Below are 16692 nucleotides of genomic sequence, written 5' to 3' on the forward strand. Positions count from 1 at the left end.
AGAATCAAGTTTCTGCTTTGTGAGCTCAATCTTCCTCTTTCCACTACATGTTCCTCACCACTTAAATGTGGAATTTGACTGGTTCAAGAGTTCTCAATACTAGCAGTTCTTTAATATTCCAGGGATATTTTTAAACATACAGACTCTTAAAAGCCATACTTTTAGTTAATCATAATATTCAAGTTCTAGGCCCAGATAGCTGTCATTTTTAAGGCTCCCTTAGGGGCCTGAATGATCATTCAGTATAGGCTTCATTGCATTAGGCATCCTCTGTGGGCCTTTCCAGATTTATAGTTTTCTCACATATTTTGGGTGAATTAACAGACACTGACAATAGTAATAAAGGCTAATCAAGTTTTATTATGTTGATCACTTCAAAATCAGCTAATGGCTTTTTAAGTTTCCACAATAAAGTGAGATAATTCAGCCTTTTTCTTTCTGCATCTGGCTTATATCAAGAAGCATACTATCCTCCAGGTTCATCCATATTCCTGCAAATAGAAGAATCTCCTTTATTTTTAAGCTGAATAATATTCCAGTGTGTGTGTGTGTGTGTGTGTGTGTGTGTGTCACACTTTCCTTATCCAATCATTTGTTGACAGATTTGTTGACAGATACTTAGGTTCTTTCTCTATCTTGGCTATTGTGAATAATTTTACAAGAAACATGGGATTGCAGATATCTCTTTGAAGTACGATAGAAGAGGGATTGCTGGATGATATAGTAGTTCCGTATTTAGTGTTTTTATGAATATCCATACTATTTTATATAAAGGCTGTACCAATTTACATTCCTACTAATGGTATACAAGGGTTGCTTTTCCTCCACATCCTCATCAACCCTTGTTACCTTTATTATTTTGATAATATTAATCCTAACAGATGTGAGAGGATATCTCATTGTTGTTTTGCATTTTACTGATGACATACCTATGGCCATTTGTATGTCTTCTTTGAAAAAATGTCTATTCAGGTCCTTTGCTCCTTATATAAACCATGTAAAAATATGTACATATATGTGTATATACGCATGTATACACAAGCACATATTTATATAACTATTGAGTTCAGTTCCTAAAATATTTGGATATTAGTCTTTTTCCAAATATATGGTTTGCAAATATTTTCTCCCACTCTGTAGGTTGCTCTTTCATTTTGATGACTGTTGTACAGAAACTTTTTAGTTTGATGCAGCCTCATTTATTTAGTTTTGGTGTCATCCAAAATAATCAATGCTAAGACCAATGTCAAAAAGGTATTCCCTATTTTTTTTTCTTCTAGAAGTTGCACAGTGTCAGGTCTTCCACTTAAGTCTTTAATCCATTTTAATTTTTTGTGTGTGAGTGGTGTATAAGATAGGGGTCCAGTTTAATTATTTTTTGTGTGAATATCCAGTTTTGCCAACATCATTTATTTGAAGAGATTATCATTTCCTCACGATATATTCTTGGCACCTTTGTCAAAATTAGTTGACTCTGTGGGGTTACAACACGTCATTTGAAATCAGGAAGTGTGATGCCTCCAACTCTGTTCCTCTTTCTCAAGATTTGTCTATTTGGAGTCTTTTGTGATTCCATTAGAATTTTATAACTGTTTTTCTATCTCTGTTAAAAATGCCATTGAAATTTTGATAGAAATTGCATCAAATCTGTAGATCACTTTGCATAATATGAACATTTTAACAATATTAAGTATTCCAATTCATGAACACAAGATATCTTTCCATTTATTTGTGTCTTCTTCAATTTTTTTCACCAATATTTTCTTGTGTTCAGTGTACAGATCCTTCACCTTTTCAGTTAAATTTGTTCCCAAGTATTTTACTATTATAGATACCATCATAAAAGGGATCCTCTTAATTTCCTTTTCATATAGATTTCTGCTGGTATAAAGAAATGCAACTAATTTTTCTATGTTGATTTTGTACCCTGCAACTTTACTAAATTTATGAGTTCTAAATGTCTTTTTAAATGGACTCTTCAGGGTTTTCTACCTAAAGGATCATGTTATCTGCAAACAGAGACAATTTTATATCTTAATTTCTGATTTGGAAGCCTTTTACTTATTTTTCTTGTCTGATTGCTCTTGCTAGTAATTCTAGTACTATGTTAAATAGAAATGAGAAGCTTGAATATTCTGACTCTGCACTGAATCTTAGAGGAAAAGCAGTCGATTTTCCTCATTGATTGTGATGTTAGCCGTGAGCTTTCACAAATGGTCTTTGTTGTATGTATTGAGGGCACTTCCTTCTATATCTAATTTGTTGAGTTTATATCATGAATGGATGTTGAGCTTTGTGAAATGCATTTTCTCCATCTATTGAGATGATATATATATTTTTTTATTTTGTTAATGTAGTGTATCACATTGATTACATAGGTTAAACCAACTTTGTTTCCCAGAGATCAATCCCAGTTGGTCATGGTGTGTTATCTTTTTGGACGTGTTCTTGAATTTAGTTTACTAGAGTTTATTTGAAGATTTTTGCATCTATATTCATCAGGAACATTGACCTGTAGTTTTCTTTTCTTGTGATGTCTTTTCTGCCATTAGTATCAGGATAATGCTGGCTTCATTAAATGAATTTGAGAGTATTCCCTCTATTTTCATATTTTGGGAAAGTTTGAGTAGGGTCGGTATTAACTATTCTTTAACTTTTTGGTAGAATTCAGCTGTGAAGCTATTCAGTCCTAAATTCATTACTAGGATATTTAGGCTTTCTGTCTCTTTTTTATTCACTCTTGATAAACTGTATGCTTCTAGGAATTTATCCATTTCTCCTGGTTACCCTAATTGTTTGCATTGAGTTGTTCATAATAGTCTTGTATGTTCCTTTTTTATTTCTAGGGTACCCATTGTAATGTCTCCTTTCATTTCTAATTCTATTTACTTGATGCTTCTCTTATTTTCTTAGTTTTGTTAAGGGTTTGTTGATTTTGTTTTTATTTTTGTTTTTTTTTAACAGCTCTTAGTTTTGTTGATTTTTCTATTGTTCTTTATTCTCAATTTCATTAATTTCTACTCTGATCTTGATAATTTACTTCACTCTTGTAACTTTTGGTATAGTTTGTTCTTTTCTATTTCCTTGAGGTGGGAAGTTAGCTTGTTTATTTAAGATCTTTCTTCTTTTTAATGTAAGCATGTATGGCTATGAACGTCCCTCCTAGTACTGCTTTTACTCTATCCCATATTCCTTGGTAAGTTGTGTTTTTGTCATTTTAAAAAAAGATTTTATCTATCTACTCATGAGAGACACAGAGAGAGAGGGAGAGACACAGGCAGAGGGAGAAGCGAGCTCTATGCAGGGAGCCCGATGCAGGACTGGATCCCGGGACTCCAGAATCATGCCTGAGGCCGAAGGCAGGCACTTAACTGCTGAGCCACCCAGGGATCCCCGTGTTTTTGTTTGTCATTTAAGCAGAGAATAGAACATTAGTTATTAGAGACAGGGAGGTGAGGAAACAGGGGAGATGTTGGTTAAAGGGTACAAAGTTGCAGTTCAGTAGGATGAATAAGCCTAGAGGCCTAATGTGCAGCATTGATAATACTGTATCAAATACTAGAAATTTGCTAAGAGAGTACACTTCAAGTATTTTCATGGCTCACAAAGATGGTAACTATGTAAGAAGATATGTTAATTGGTATGTTAATTTACTATGTATATGTATGTCAAATCATCATGTGGTAAGCCTTAAATATATACATTTTCTATTTCAAAAAAATCATGATCATATCCTTGGATGCAACACACTGAATTTTCCTTACATTATAGCATTTGTCCATTATTTTTTTTAAAGAAAACTATTCATAAGATTGAATGAACAACTTTAGTTGTCCTGTTTGTATATGTTGTTGTTACAATTTTCAGTTACGCAATTGAAATTATTTATTCAAAAATCTTTTTAAAAAATCCAGCTGACAGCTATTAGCATCTACACCTCATTTCTGAACTCTTTTGTCTAGGCGTGCTGCCCCATTAGGCAATGGCTCACCAACAAGTTGTCAAAATGCCCTGAGTTTGAAATCCTTACACTCACCCACGCCTATAATAAGAATATAGCTTATATATATGACTTTTCACTTAATCTCACTTAATCTTTAATATGACCCTACAATAAAAGAACTTTTTCTTCTGTTATACTAATGAAAATAATTTAGGTTCAGAGAGATTAAATGACTAGGTTGAATGTCACTCAGGAAATGGAGAAATAGGATTTGAATTCATATCTTCCAGATTCCTTGTGATTTCACAGTAACATACTGCATTATGTGTCTGTAACGACTATTGTTATCACCAAAGAAAAGGATACAACCTGTGAGCAATTCACTTTGTAACTTGGTGCTGGGGCAAGAGCAGACAGTCAATAGTCAACAAACCAGATTCAGAAAACTTCTGCCCTCCAACATCTTAAAATAGAATCCAAAGATTTAGTACCCTATATCAGATTCTAGAGAGGTATAGCCCTGCAGGGACTTACAAAGTCACCTAATCCAGTGTGCCCAAAGAGAAAGGGAAACTGAAATATAGGGAAGAAGCATTGCTCCTAAAGTCATATAGGTAATGGCTAAGAGATGAGGCCAGAATGTAGGTCTTCAGAATCAAAGTTTTTTTTCTTTCATTTTCCCCCTCAATACTTAATGCTATAATAGCAATTATTTAAAAGAGAATATGTAAATGGAATAATCTCAAATGACTCTGCAGACAAAGAGACATTTATCATAAGAGAAAACAGGTTTTAAAGTAGTTTCTCCCCGCAAGAGAGTTCCTTTATGAGAAAAAGCCATCCAAAATATTCTCCAAAACCCTTTCTAAGTTCAAAAAAGAGAAGCAACATTATTGCTCATCACATATATAGTTAATTTCTATAAGACTTAGCACATTTTAAGGTCATGGTATCTTTGCTCTTCTGAGATATTGTAGATCATATATATGATGTAGTCAATGTCAAATTATTGGTTAAGAGTACAACCTCCAATAGTGGCGTTGTTCCTTTGGGAAAATATAATTCACTTTACAATGATTTGCTTTGCTTTGTAGTTCACAGGGATGCATTGAGGCAAAAGTAGAGATTACATGTCTGTTCAGTAAGTGCCTAATTTAGCACAAAAATATATAAGTTACATGCCCATTTACAATTGTATATTTGGGGACAAGGTACTTTTATTCCTTGATCTTCAATTTCACACCTTTCAAAAATGTAGTATAGACCACATGTAGAGTCTCTAGTATAGTACCTGAAATATAATAGAGGTATGGTGATTTCTACACATAGTTATTATTCTAATGTTTATGTTATGTTGATGTGTGGCCATCCCCACATTGCTTGACCATTATATGTACTATAAACAAAACAGATGAAATATCGTGTATCTTCTCATTTTTCCCTAGAAAATTGTTTTCCTTATATTTGTTTTCTCATTTTTCACAGGCATAACCTCCTTCTGCTGAAGGAATCCTGAGTTATATATAATACAAAGGCTATTGCAAGCTCTATATTGAGTCTTCACCACATTATTGCTGATTTGGTTACTGCTTCTGCTGTTTTCCTGATTTATCAGCAAGAGCAGCCATCCATGGTCCTCCTCATACCCAGATTATCAGTTATGCCCATACAGAAATCTAACTCAGGTTCCCCTTTCTCCACATCCTCACCAACACTTGTTGTTTCCTGTATTATTAATTTTCCCCATTCTCACTGGTGTGAGGTGGTATCTCACTGTGGTTTTGATTTGTATTTCCCTGGTGACAAGTGATGTGGAGCATTTTTTCATGTGTCAGTTGGCCATCTATATGTCTTCTTTGGAGAAATGTCTGTTCATGTCTTCCACCCATTTCTTGACCGGATTCTTTGTTTTTGGTGTGTTGAGTTTGACAAGTTCTTTATAGATTTTGGATACTAGCCCTTTATCTGATCCATAATTTGTAAATATCTTCTCTCATCCTGTAGGTCGCCTTTTAGCATGGTTGAGTGTTTCCTTTGCGGTGCAGAAGCTTTACATCTTGATGAAGTCCCAATAGTTCATTTTTGCTTTTGTGTCCTTTGCCTTTTGTCTTGCAAGAAGTTCCTGCAGCCACGATTGAAAAGGTTGCTGCCTGTGTTCTCTTCTAGTTTTTTGATGGATTCCTGCCTCACATTTAGGTCTTTCATCCATTTGGAATTTATCTTATGGTGTATGGTGAAAGAGAATGGTCTAGTTTCATTCTTCTGCATGTTGGCTAATTGAATTTAATTTTTTTAAAAGAAAATCTAACTTGAAACAGGTTACATGTAAAAGGAAGCACTTGCATTATTGCACATGATCCCAACAGTAGTTCTATGAGCTAGATATATTATTAATATCCCCAATTTGCAGATGAAGAAACTGAGTCAGAGAGATTAAGTTAATTTACCTAAAGTCAGAGAAAATATAAGTGATGAGTACTGGATTTCAGAGCTAGAAATAAGAACCACTCCACCACAGTGCTTGTTTATTTTGGCATTTCTTTCTGTTAACTTAATAACTCTGAGTTACTGATAGCTCTGAACACGGTATAGTTGCCACCAACCCATGGCAGCATAGGTTCCAATGCAGGGTGTCGTGTGTATGGATATATCAACTATCTTTCTTTGTTGTTATCCTTCTCTCTTTCCTTACTATTTCAAAAAAGGTTAGCTTGGTGGCAACCTTCCCAATTTAAAATTTAGTTCATGGAGATAGACTGTGATAGAATGACAAGAGGAATGTAAATCACCTGGAGATCAGAAAGCTGTAGTGCAAACATCAGATGTGATGGGTATTTGGATCACCCTCTTGGAGAGACAATGAATTAGGCTTCACTTTCCCATTTGTTTGCTTATTAAGGGTTAGTTTTATTATGTCTCTACCCCATGTGTTCTTGCAATTTGGGGATTTAAATATGTAAGAACTTAATATGACAGCCAAAGAGGTAGACTGTTCTATAATTTTATTAGAATATTTTTGGTTGTTCAGAACTTTTGATATACTTCCTGTATTGAGGAAAAAAGCACCATGAATGGGTTTCTTCGGAAAGCAGATCCAAAGTTTCAGAGGTTACATCTGGTGTCCAGTGGTAGGAGAACTGGGGTACAATGTGCAACGCCTGTGACTATCAGGGGGCAATAATGATATTTCCACCAGACCAAATATGTGCTGTAATTTCTAGTTTTGTCTGGTTTGTACAGCACCACAGCTTTAGTCTGAATTTTTTGGAAACTTCATATATAATATACTTTAATAAATTTATACTGATATACCTTAATGCATTTATTATCTAAATTGCTTGAACTAGCTTTTGTTTTTTGCAAGTAAAAGCCCTGACTGATAAAGAGCTGTTAATGTGACTTAAATGAGTCCATCTATATAAAGCATTTAAGATAGTCCCTGATATATAATAACTGCACAATATATGAGAATATGTGTTGCCAATGAGTTACGCAGTGATCGAAAAGCATACAAAAGAAAATGATGGTTATCTCTGGATAGTGGGATTACTTCAGATTATCATTATTCTTTATACATATTTATGTACATACACATAGTATTTGGGTATATACATATTTATATATAGATATAAATACACATATTTATATTACAATATAATTTATCCCAAGATAACTTATGAAATTAAAACTGCAAAGGTAAACTTAGTATCAAAAAAGAATATCACCAACACTAGTGACGTCTGAGTGTTTTATACCATTTCAAAATAAAAAGAGTCTCTAGGATTATCACCAAGGTTAAAAGAAGTATATTTTTTGAAGTTCTATGTGCAAAGCAGCAAAATAAAAACAGTAATAAATTTGGCTCCAAAATGCTTCAGAGTAAACGCTTCTTATCATTATGAAAAATTAATGTTTTGAGGCTTCATAAGGTTAATAGAAAGTTAATGTTCAGTATCACAGGCTTTATGGTAAGGTTAATAGAGACTACACATAAAATTTGGGACATCTGAAACTTGACATGACTGCTACCAGTTTCTAGTTTCCATCCTCACCCTCCTCTTGCAATCTTACATAACTCAGTAAGTGCAAGTACATTTTCCATTTCCCTGGGGCAAAGACCTCGAAGTGATTTGATACACTTTTTCATTACCTCTGCAGCCATGATAGCCAAGTCATGTGATCTCTTCCTAGAGCCTCTTCGCTTGTCTCTGTCCATCAAACCTTGCCTCCCTTTAGTCTCTCTTGAATGAAGTGCCCACAGTGCCTACATTAAAAAAGTAGGATCTTCTCACTCCTTTCCTCCAAACCCACTGATAGTTTCCCATATTATTCAGTAGAAGATGAAGTCCTTCTTATGGCCTGACTGGTTTCTTGCTACCTCCCCATCTTTATATCCTATCTTCTCCCCTTTGCTCACTGAGTGCCAACCAACCTGGCCTCCTTTCTTACCTTCAACATTCCAAGCACCCTCACCTTGAGGCCTTAGCTCTTGCTGTTCCCTCCACCTGGAACATACTAACCTCAGATATTTGCATATGTCAATACCTCACTTCCCTCAAATGTCTGCTCAAATATCATACCAGAGAAGCCTTCTCTGCCCATCCTACTTGGACTAGGATCACCTCCATGCCACAGATTCCCTATGTCCTTTACTTTGCTTTATTTGTGCCTGTAACATTTATCTTCACAGGATATTTTAAATATCGTCTTTTCCCATTTGGTCTGCCTCCCCTACTAGTAAATAACCTCCATTAGGACAGGGATATTTTTTCCATTTTGTTCCTCTCCTGCATGCTTACCAACCATAAGTATACATGATCAAAAATATTTGTCGAATGAATGAAAGCGTCTCACTAAAAATCTCCTCCTTAAAATCAGACTAAAGATAGCTGATGATCAAGTATCAATTGGCTGAGTAAGTTTTAAGCAGAACTTTATAAAAATTAAATTGATTAAATAAACAGGCAAACAAGTCAATAGTTTTAAATAATTTATAAACAGTAAAGGCTTGTCTTGATGGATTATAAATTATTAACCCACTCTCTTCTTGGCAGGGTTTAGCAATCAACTGAAACTAACTTTCAGGTATGAAGTTCTCTCAATCCACAGTAATATCTCTTTGGACTAGCATAGAAGGTTGAAAGAGGGAGCACTGCTTAAATTTCTATCACTTCATGGACTTCTCTGTAGTTTTGCCCTCCTTCCTCCCTTCCCTCTCCTCGTCCCTTCCTCCCTTCTTCCCTCCTTTCCTTCCTCCCTCCCTCTCACCATCCCTCCCCTCCTTGCAGTCTTCCTCATGTTATTTATAGGCATTGTGATTAGTGACAAATAAAACCTAAAAAAGGCTTCTTTCTATGATTTTATGAAACAGGAGTATCTTGGACTTCTGTGGCCTATATTCACTTCCATAATAAAATAGTTATGCACATCCCTGTAACCAGAAAACAGTGGGGAGCTTCACAGAACAAATGTCGACATTTAGAGAGACTGTAGATGGTTGGATATGGCTGAAATGGGAGACGTGTAAAAAATGTTAGAAAAGCTCCTTTGGGTAAAATACATCAGGGCTTAAGCCACTTTGGCAAAAATAACAGAGTGTAAGTATCACATTATATGAACAAATTTTCTGTTTAAAATGAAAATTGGAAATTTCCTAAGCCACTATTTTCACTAGGATTTCTCTAAGTATTTAGTAGTTAATATATATCTATATCAATAGATCATTGCTCCCAAGGAGTTGAAAATCCAGTTTCAAGGCATTTTTAATAAAATTAATTCTTTTCAAATTAATATACTCAAATTCAGTGGTTATAAAACTCCCCTGACCATTACCCACTTCAGTGGGACCAAATGTCTTTATACATAATAGGGAAATATAATGAAATTATTGGATGTTTTCAGTTAGAGAGCATTACTACAAAATATAAAATTATGGTCATATGCTCAGTCGTTACTCATAAACTAAATATTATTCAATGCATTCATTTTCTTTCCTAGTTATCCTTCCACTGAAAAATAATCTGTGATATAGGTGGGTTATAGAATCCCTACTGCTTTGTACAGTGACCCACTGCAGGTGCTAAATAAAAGTTAACTGAATGAATGGGCATATGATTAATATTTGAACTATAGCATATGCATGGCTTATAAAATAAAACAATTGGGATCCCTGGGTGACTCAGTGGTTTAGCACCTGCCTTTGGCCCAGGGCGTGATCCTGGACTCCCCGGGATCGAGTCCCACATCAGGCTCTCTGCATGGAGCCTGCTTCTCCCTCTGCTTCTCTCTCTCTCTCTCTCTCTCATAAATAAATAAATAAATAAATAAATAAATAAATAAATAAATAAATAAATTCTTAAAAAAGAAAAAAAGAAAACAATTGGTTAAAACGTACAAATGTGCATAAATACAGAGTTAAAAATATTCTTGAATAGAAACTACCTAAGTGTCCATCGATGGATAAATGGATAAAGAATATATATATATGAAAGGAAATATTATTCAGCCATAAAAATGAGGAAATCCTACCATTTGTGACAACATAATAGAACTTGAAGACATTATGTTAATTAAAATAAGTCAGACAAAGACAAACCATATTATCTTTCTTATAAATGGAATCTTAAAAAAACATAGAAAAAGAAATCAGACTCGCAGCTATCACTGGCAGAGGAATTAGAGGAAGGTGGTCAAAAGATACAAACCTCCAGTTAACAAATAAGTACTAAAAATGTGATGTACAACATGATGACTATAGCTAACACTGCTATATGAAATTGTTAAAAGAGTAAATCCTAGGAATTCTCATCACACAGAGAAAGGTTTCTTCCTTTCCTTTTACAGTTTGTCTGCACGAGAAGATAGATGCTAGCTTAACCTCCTGTAATTATTTCATCATATATGTAAATCAGCCATCATGCTGTATGGCTTAAATTTATACAGTGATGTATGGCAACTGTTTCTCAGGAAAACTGGGAAAATATTCTTGAATCATCTTGAGCCACCTTATTATTAATTCACATTTGTGTGTGTTGTTCATTTCCATTACTCATTTGCTATTAGCAAAAGCTTTGGAGATAAGCAGGATAGGAATTATATCCACCAACACTCATAGATGAGGAAATAAAAAGTTAAAGGCAACATGACTTGTCCAAGGATATTGAGGGTCCCAACTCCCTCAACTACAGATTTTCTGTCCCCTTGTATAAGGCACACTTAGCGACACCACAGTCATTTTAGAAATTTTGTGACAATAAACCATCTATATTTTGCTTTTTCATTACTAAAACCACTAGCTTTCCTCTTTAAGCAATATTATCGGAGAAAATAATGAAGGAAGTAAATTCTGTTAAATCATATAGCGAGCTAGTGGCCATAAGCACAATGAATCACTTACATGGAGTGGCATCTAGTAATTAATTCCAAACTCTCTCATTTGTAATTTTCAACCACACCTCTACCCTCCACTGTATCTTTTATTTTTTTAAGATTTTATTTATTTATTCATGAGAGAGACACACGCAGAGAGGCAGAGACACAGGCAGAGGGAGAAGCAGGCTCCATACAGGGAGCCCGATGTGGGACTCGATCCAGGGACTCTGAGATCACGCCCTGAGCCAAAGGCAGATGCTTAACCACTGAGCCACCCAGGCATCCCTGAACTGCATCTTTTAATATAGAGATGGTAAATTTTGCTTTGTCAAAAAAATACTATCTGAAATGTCTTCAAAAGTCTAAGCTAGAAAATCAAAAGTGAACTAAAAACTATAGAGAGAATTCATCAAAATTCTCACAGATTTTTGGGCTCAGTGGTTTGCTGAAATTGAAATTGACCCTATTCTCTTTAAAAAAAAAAAAAAAAACATTCAGGGCACCTGGATGGCTCAGTCGGTTAAGTGCCTGCCTTTGGCTCAGGTCATGATCTCAGGGTCCTGGGATCCAGACCCATGTGGGGCTCCCAGCTCAGCCCGGAGTGTGCTTTTCCCTCTCCCTCTGCCCCTTCCTTCTGCTCCTGCACTCTCTCTCTCAAATAAACAAATAAAATCTTTAAAAAATATTCATATGTAAACATAAGAATGAAATTCCCAACGCACCCAGGGAAATTTCATGTCTGTATTTCCTAAACATAGTAAAAGAATGAAACACATTTCCTAAAAAGCCACAGGACATTTTAAGAATTTTATAATTCTTCTGCACACACAATGTTATTTTTTTAAGATGTATTTATTTATTTGAGGAAAAGGGCATGCACAGGTGCATGAGTTCGGAGAAGGCAGAGGGAGAGAATCTCTTTTTTTAAAAGATTTTATTTATTTATTCACGATAGACACACACACAGAGAGAAGCAGAGACACAGGCAGAGGGAGAAGCAGGCTCCATGCAGGGAGCCTGATGTGGGACTTGATCCCAGGACCCCAGGATCACGCCCTAGGCCAAATGCAGGCGCTAAACCGCTGAGCCACCCAGGGATTCCCCGAGGGAGAGAATCTTTAAGCAGACTCCCCACTGATCACCCAGCCTGAGGCAGGGCTCCATCCCACCACCCACAAGATCAGGACCTGAGCTGAAACTAAGAGTGGGACGCTAAGCCGACTGAACCACCCAGGTGCCCCTGCACATACCATGCTATTTAAATAATTTTGGCAGCTAAGTAAACTACTGATGTTTCCAATTTATTTTCCAAATAAACAGATTACATTGTCCCAAAGGTAAATAGCTGGAACATGATATGGTTTCAGGTTTAATTTTACTCTGGGTCCAATAATTTGATGTAGAGTCTCTCTCTGTCCTGGAAACCAAAAGGGCTTGGATCACTGTTCTGTTTCTTTTTTCTTTTTTTCTCAGCATATTATATTGCCCTGGAATTCTGGATTTGTCATAATTCTGTTATTTCTTCTTTATAAAATGGGGCTAATCACCAGGAATGGGTTTGGATCTTGTGGGACTCAAAACTTACGTATCAGGAGAGGCCTTCTTTAAGAAAAAGAATACAAAAGTATGTTGTAGCCCTACAAAAGTAGGGCTTTGGCTGTGATCTGTGACACTGAATGGCTCTGGAAGAGCATCACAGTACATCCACTTCTGCTAATACCAATCCCATGTGATAGTAAGGTAGGGTGCCATGTATGCGGAAGGCCCATTCACAAACAACGTATCTTGACTCTTTTAGCCTCCCTCTACCTCTGAAAGACTCGACAGTTGCAGCACTGCAATGCATTGCTTCCCTATACCCTGAAACTTGGCAGACCCTTAAAAGATATTGGTTTCCTCCAACGAGAAGAAGAAAAAACCTACTCACTCCTCTGATTTGCATCATTCACTTCAGAAAGTAGAGAAACAGGTTAGTGATTACAAAAGATGATGCATTTAATCAGCTATGGGAATCCTATTCAAAAGCCATTTCTTGAGAGTTGAAAATGTGCAAAGGCACTTAGGTATCCAAAGTGAATAAGATAGAATTATGGAAAAAATAGCTGTTCATACAGGGAGTAGTACTGGTGGTATTGGAGACAGAATGATATCTACAGGTTAGGAAGTGCTACATTTTATAGTTAAATGGGAAAAACACAACCTGAACATTCTTAGAAAGTACACTAGTGGAAACAATTCAGAGCTTTAAATGAAAAAAAAAAGGCAACCCAATTTCTTCAAGATGCATAAGGAACTGATTTTGGACATGTGTACAAGGAAAAGGGGGACGAACTAGACTGGGATTTTACCTGAGAACTAGGTACTTCTGGCCCATATGATCCAGCTTTGTGTGTCTTTGTAAACTTGGGCTAACTACATTATGCTCTCTCAGATGAATTTTTAATATCCCAAGGGGCACTGATGAAATCCCATCACATTTTTAACCTGAAGCTGTTTTCAAACTCAGGAAGTCAAAATGTTCCGAGCCCAACCAGAATGTGTTCAGATTCATAATTTTCTTTATTAACAGCAAACGTTAAAACACTGAAATAAAACATTTAACATAAATCCGCAAAACTGTGGCAGTTCAATAACACTAATTCAACTTGCTGCTGTCAAGCACTCTTGGAGCTAAAAATAGAGTGTTCTTCAGAATGATTCATTAGGTTATTTCCTAATCAATGGTAAATAATCCTGACAAAAGTGTATTGACTTCAAAAGTTCAGTAACTTCTAAAATAACAATTTCATTGTTTGCAAAGAAACTGCATTCAATCTTTTTTTTTTTTTTTAATTTATTTGAGGTTGCAAGAGTTTCTTACTAATACCAGGATATGTTGTGTGTTAACAGAAGTGCAACCGATTCATTCATTTTGACCCCAGCAAGTAACTATTCACCACAGTTTCAGTGAATCCCCCATTGAACGGATTCCCTCTATTGCTTTGATCTCTGTCAATGGATTTGGTTTGAGAAAACTAATTTTACCAGGATTTCTCATTAGTCAAAACTAAACTTCGGCTCCGATAAGCGAGAAAACAAATACACATTTGACCTCACTTTATCTACAGGTCAGACTCCTCAGTTTGGAGTTGGATCACATGCGTCTCCTTTCAATCAGTGCTCCTCACAGTGGTGGCTCCAGAATTTCTATAAAGGGAATGCTCAAGTCTCAAAATCTGATTGCAAGTCAGGCGGGATAACGTGCAGACCTCTTGAAGTTTCACTGGCTTTTTTTTGCTTAGTTGTCCATTTGTTGGGGTGGGAGCCACAGATCCGCCTCCCATGTCACCCCTTGGCACTGACACTGTCTTTTGGTTTTCCCCAGGAAGCCCACTCCTGCCAAAAGCTGGCAGAAAATGGTCATGATTAAGAAGGACTGTCTGCAAATGCTATTATTTCTCCCTACCATCCAAGATCTACTCGGGCTTCAGTGGCTTAGGTTTTGACAGAATTTTAACATTAATCTTTCATCCGCTGTCCACTGTTCAATGAGCCAAGTCATAAAAAGCACAACTTTGAATTTCTCCAGAAATACTGTTGGAAACATCATTCATCCATTCCATTGTCCAGCTTCCCTTATATAACAATCACCACCTAACACATCAGGTATTCTAAAAAGACTTTCATGGACAGTGTTTTAATCCTCACAACACCACTGGGACATGTCTAGGCTTGTCCTCATTCTAGACATGATGAAATCGGGGCATGGGAAGGTTAACACGGAGAAGATCACAGAAAAGAGTAAGCGTGGCAAAGACAATATTAGGTGCTTATCAAACCTCTAGGTGTTTCCTTCTGGGAGGCTAAGTACAATTCTTGACCTTTCCTAGAATTAGATCATGCCACGTGAGGGAGTTCTGTTTAGTAAAATACAGTTAGAAGTCATGTGTGCCACTTCCTGGGGCCTTTAAAGTCCCCCCCACAGTCCTCGAAGCTTTCACCTGGCCTTCACTAACATACCTGGACTTGAAAATGAAGGAGAAAGTTTTACTTAAAAAGCCACGAACAAGGGGTGGTGGAAAGGGAGGTGGGCGGGGGGTGGGGGTGACTGGTGACGGGCACTGAGGGGGGCACTTGATGGGATGAGCACTGGGTGTTATGCTATATGTTGGCAAATTGAACTCCAATAAAATAATAAAATAAAATAAAATAAAATAAAATAAAATAAAATAAATAAAATAAAATAAAATAAAATACGACTGGCGGGGCACCTGGGTGGCTCAGGCAGTTAGGTGTCCAACCTGATTCTGGCTTAGGTTATGGTCTCGGGGTTGTGGGATTGAGCCCTGCATCGGGCTCGATGCTAAGCGTGGAGTCTTCTTACGATTCTCTATCTCTCTCTACCTCTGCCTCTCCCTCCCCACTCGCTGTCTCTCTTTAAAACAAAACAAAACAAAACAAAAATAATTCTTTTAAAAAAAGCCATTGGAAGTTGGGGGCTTTTTTGTTAAAGGAGGTAGACTACCCTTGCTAACAGAGTGGAGCTGGCGCTCTCATCCTTTCCCACCTTATCTACCTCCATTCACTGCCTTGCACTTCGCATTCTTGGGATAAAAACCTACTGGGACATCATTCTCTGGTTCATCTGCCACCAAACTGTATCATCCACATCTCATTTTTATTTTTATTTTTTATTTTAAATTCTTTATTTTTTTTATTTTTTTTTTACATATTTTTTTAATCGGAGTTCAATTTGCCAACATATAGCATAACACCCAGTGCTCATCCCATCAAGTGCCCCCTTAGTGCCCATCACCCAGTCACCCTCACCCCTGCCCACCTCCCTTTTTAAATGCTTTCTCTAGGGTAATGCTGTCTTTTTTTTTTTTTTTTGGTAATGTTGTCTTTGATTCCACAGCCTTCCTTGGGCTCTCATCCCATTTTGTTCATATCAAATGCCTAGTAAGCAAGCAACTTGAATAAGTCACTCTCCCTCTTTGGGTTCCCATTTAGGATAATGTTTGGTTAGCACTTAGGACGCATCAAGGCCTGTGCTAAGCGCTGCCTGGGCTTCATCTCATTTACTCTTTACAACAAACAAACTGGAAACAGGTACTATCAATGTCCTCAGTTTAAGATGGAGAAATGGAGGCCTAGAGACTTGCCCAGAGTCACACGGGTACTAAGTAGTAGACCTTCAACTTTTACACTTACAGGACTATGCTATAAATCACTGTACACGTGGCCAGTCCCTCCACTATGTTAGAGAGCTAGAGTCTAAATAATTGCAGTATTTCCTGTACTTAATGCACTGCTGATCCCGAGTTAGCTGCAACAAACATTTTGGGAATGAATAAGTGGAGGTATGAATGAATCAGAACCAGAATCAAGTTCATCTG

Source organism: Vulpes lagopus, chromosome X (genome assembly GCF_018345385.1).
Source record: "Vulpes lagopus strain Blue_001 chromosome X, ASM1834538v1, whole genome shotgun sequence".
In the NCBI taxonomy this organism is placed as follows: Eukaryota; Metazoa; Chordata; class Mammalia; order Carnivora; family Canidae; genus Vulpes; species Vulpes lagopus.